Source organism: Perognathus longimembris, chromosome 7 (genome assembly GCF_023159225.1).
Source record: "Perognathus longimembris pacificus isolate PPM17 chromosome 7, ASM2315922v1, whole genome shotgun sequence".
Classification (NCBI taxonomy): domain Eukaryota; kingdom Metazoa; phylum Chordata; class Mammalia; order Rodentia; family Heteromyidae; genus Perognathus; species Perognathus longimembris.
Genome location: NC_063167.1, coordinates 66,547,442 through 66,552,029, shown reverse-complemented (window position 1 = coordinate 66,552,029; position 4,588 = coordinate 66,547,442). Strand labels below are relative to the sequence as shown.

Sequence of the window (4,588 nt, the reverse complement as noted above, 5' to 3'; positions counted from 1 at the left end):
AAAAAACAAAAAACCGGCTGGGAATGTGGCCTAGTGGCAGGAATGCTTGCCTCATATACATGAAGCCCTAGGTTCGATTCCTCAGCACTACATATATAGAAAAAGCCAGAAGTGGCGCTGTTACTCAAGTGGCAGAGTGCTAGCCTTGAGCAAAAAGAAGCCAGGGACAGCGCTCAGGCCCTGAGTTCAAGCTCCCGGACTGGCAAAAACAACAACAACCACCAAAAAACCCAACACATTTATTCAAAACAGTTGTCTCAGTTAAAATCCTATCATCAGGACAGCCACAATTGCAGACATCCCTGTGCAAAGTGTAGATATGTCAATCTTCACATCTGGATACTGAGCAAGATGAGTCAAGGCTGAGCTACTGACTCTTTGTAAAACTACAACACAATGGTCTTAGTATGCTCAGACTGAACAGTATTTCCCAGCTTCACCAGTAAAGCCTACAGCTTCTCCATTAAGAGGGTCACATTTTCTACCCGGTTTCCTGCCATTTCTTATAAATGGTTAAGAGAACAAGCTTTCCAGAGTAAGAAGTTGAAAATAAGGTACTTCAATGAGAGAAAAGATATCCATTTGAGCCCCACTACAGAAGCTGTGTGGCTGCAATGGGAATGAGGGCCAAATAATTCTTTCTTAGTCCTTAGCTTGCCTCTGCATTCCAGTTGGCTGTAGACAACTGGCATTCATTCTGCACTATACAAACAGAAACATTTATTTGGAACAAGCATCAAAACAAGAACTTTATTTGGTACCATTGGTTTTGCTGCTAAGCCCTTTCTTTCTTCCAGCTTTCTTCTTATTAGATAGAAGCCTGTCCTTCCCATCATCATCTCCTTCTACTCCACGTTGGTCCTCCTTTTCTTTTTTTTAGCTTTTGATATTTGGGTACACTCCATTTAAGCAAGTACTCTTTGGATACAAGATTAACTTAAAAGACATTGCCTCTACCCTATAGGGCCTTTTTAGAGAAGGCACATGACTGAAGTACCTCAGCTGGACAGATGATGGCCAGATTAAGTAAAAGTAAGAATGCCAGCTTTAACCTAGACATGCAGAAAAGAGCCAAGTTTTATTATTAGCCTTGAGTAATTGCACTCTTCTTTACAGTGATGCTGGAGAATCAAATTAAAGACTTGAGATTAATTAAAAAGCAAATACTACTCTGAGGTCTGTTTGCAAAAAGTTTTCTAGCTCTAGCTTATGAATGTTCACAGTTTAGTGTCTTTTCCTCATTATGCAGATAAGTTTCTCCTTTCTTGTCCATTATCAAGAGCACCAACCATCAAACCCTTTGCCAAATCTCAGACCCACTCAGGACATGAGTTTCTACATAGTTTAATGGAAGATAGATAACCAGGATTTTTCCCTCAGTCTTTCTGAAATTTTTATTTAAATGTTCTCAGTGGTCATAGGGCAGAAGCCCAAGCTAGCTGGGAAAAAGGGAGGACACCAGGGAGAGTATGTTTCTCATCCCTGGGAGGCATTCAGCCTAGCTCCTGAAGCCAAATTACAGCACCAGAGAACAATGCGATGCATTCCTGGGCAGGTCGGTGGGACCCTGGGCGCCTGGGCCTTGTGGAGAGAGGTGCCAGACACAGAGCTCTCCGTAAGCAATCCTGCAGAGCCGCCCCCTGGGTGCAGAAATGAAATACGGGAGAGCCTCACATTACACAGAGACCTGTAGCTCACACCTGGTTATTGATGGCCTTGGTGGAGGCCTCTGCCCCCACCCTCCACTTGGGAATTGCCTATTACTATGGGGGTTGGGCATCTTTGAAATAAGGTTGGAGAATAAGAAAGATGCTTCCTCTTCACTGTTTGCCCTCCCTGTCAGCCTGAGCACAATCATGAGGATATACAGCACATACACATGTCCAAGAAATACATATGCATATATATACATACATACATACACATAGCTTCTCTCCGGTTGCATAGAAGCTGTGGTTGTCCCATCTTTCCTCCCCTCCACCTCCATTCCCCCAGCAATAAAAGATGTCCAATAAAGCCAAACCACACCAATGACAGGTTCCAGCCTAGGAATATTACAAAGCTATGTTGTTGGAATTGGTTCTTCTGGGATGTAAGGGGAGTGGGGAGAGAGCAGAAAGGACATGGTAGAGAAGCCGCCAAGGATGAAGAATCACTACCCAAGCACAGTAGCTGAGGTGGCACCATTTCTCAAGCTTGGTACATGCTAGAGACAGTGAGTTGGGTAGCCTGTGTTCTCTGGAAGATGGGGCAGTTTGCTATGACTGCATGAGCCTGAGGCTTATGGCCTGTTGTTTGTAACTCTTACTAGGTTAGGAAACAGGAGAGCCTTGGATTTCAGGCACGATCTTTCCAACAAAGAGGCACTGGAAAGGAACAAGCAGTAGCTTTATAGAATAAATGTGTCATGGTTGCTGTACCTAACTTAGCTTTCCCTAGAAGCTCTTTTACCCTCTTCAAGTGATTGACAGGTTTCAGGCAACAGCTACTAGGGTGTCAGTAATAAACTTGCCCCTAATCCCAAAGGTAGAAAAGGATAGGAAAGCTTATAAGCTTATTTCTCTACTTTCCCATTCATGTCCTTTGAGCATCTTTGTAGTTATTCTTCATTGATGTAATATGTTTTAGTCTTCCAGGATTTGAGAACCCAAGATAAGCATTTTCCTTTTGATGCCTAACTGAATTATCTTGACTTAAATTTTTTTCTTTACTTCCTTCTATTCTGCTCCACAAATCTATGACATGAGGACTTTCTCACCAAGAGAACCCAAATCTGGTATGTCAGTATCACCAGCCTGTGGTAAGCAGCTGTGATAAAACAGGCTATTCTGAGAAAGAAAAAAGATGGTTTCATCCTTTGTGGTGTTTTTTCCAAGAATAACAATAATGTTCATAAAGCCCCTTTTGTTCACAAAAAATGTATAAACAAATATGTAAGTCTGACAACAACCTTGTGAAGCAGGAGCTAAACTTCATTTTATGGATGCCATTAATAGAGGTTCAGTCATTTATCCAGGATTACATGGACAGTAAGTGACCCAGACAGAACTTAAACCTAGATCTTCTGACTTCATACCCTGTATACTCTCCTCAAAGTCTAATAACACCTAGGACTGAGGGTACCACAGCACTAGCACACCTTCAGAACAGAAACTGCTATAACATATTCAAACCCTTTCAGAGTCCTTCCTATTAGCAAAGTATATATGAGCAGAGTTTACAAAGGCATAGTCTACAACTCTCTGAATCTCAACAAATCTTCTTCTATCAATTTCGACACTGTCATTACCACTATCAAGGTATCACTCTACAAAGCATTTCATGTTTAAATGACTCTGTGCCTAGTTCTTTGTAGTCCTCCTCACCCTCAGCTCAACATGAACATTTCTGTTTTAATTTTATCTAGTTCTTTTCAAGGGATGCTAAATGCATAGACAGAATGGGAGTAACCAGGAGAAGCCACGAGAGAAAATTCTTAGGTCTTTAGTCTTTTAAGAATTATATTAGAATTTCCTTCAAGACTTCATTCTCTTTAGGGTAGGAAAGTAGGGACAGTAAAGAAAGTGCTGTGACATCATCCTACCCTAACTCAGATGCTCACCCATGGCCTAGGAAAGATCTGGGACCTCTTCAGACAAGCAATTCACCCATAGCAAAGCAAAGGGCATCTACCCTGTAGAGAAACTTCTGTGAGATAGACAGATAACAGGCTTCCATTTCTCCTGAGCAAAAACTTTTCCTCTTTTTAACCCCTCCCAACCTTCCTTCAAAATCTAGACTTGTCTTTTGGCTCAAGTTAGTGAGAGAAAGAAGCTCCAAGAGAAGATATGTGCAGAGGGAACCTTCCCTGTTCCATCTTAGAATGCATTTGCTTAAAGGTTGCTGAAAGCCTCAAATACCCCTACCTATCCCACTGCTGCACCCCAAATGTGAAGGCAGAAAGGAATGAAGGCTACAGGAACATAATATTCATCAGTCATAGGCCTGGGAGGCTACAGCTCCCTGACTTGGGCTCCTGCTTACACTGGAGAAAGAACACCTTAGGAAAACAGTCTACCTAAAGTCAGGATTTTCCCCCCAACAAACGTTAGTTTTTGTCCATCGATCTTGGCTCTCACTGCTCTCCCTGCTTCCCACCCCCACTGCCTCTGCATGTGGGCTCAGAAGTCATCATCTAAAGAATTCCATTGCTCACCTCCTGCATAGCAGAACAGCCCCATGAGGCCGCACACCAGATGGAGGGGATAAAAGTACGAGGTCATGGCTTCTAGCAAGAGGTTTTTTCTTAAACTAACCCTGACTCCTGGAAAAGAGGCAGAGCAGGAGAATGTCGGGTGAGCTGCTGACGATAGCAGCTTCATAGGTCTTGTGTTAAAAAAAAAAAAAAAAGTAACTTGGCTTTCAGTGGAAATTTCCCTATTCCCACCTCCAGGTCCACTCCTGGTCTCATGCCTGTAGCTCGAAGGTGTCTGAGCAGAATGCAGAGATTAACAGGCAAAGGGTCAAATCCCTGTCAACTGTAGGGACCTATTCAGCAGGCTGCCACACACGCTGAGGTGGAGGCCAAGCCCCGAACACAAGCCCTTTT

General features: G+C 43.0%; 1 protein-coding gene across 2 annotated transcripts in view; it reads right to left on the bottom strand.

Moving 5' to 3' along the window:
* St7l (suppression of tumorigenicity 7 like) overlaps positions 1-4,588 on the bottom strand; it is a 148,473-nt gene that overhangs the window by 69,591 nt on the left and 74,294 nt on the right. The gene's annotated exons all lie outside the window — the stretch shown is intronic.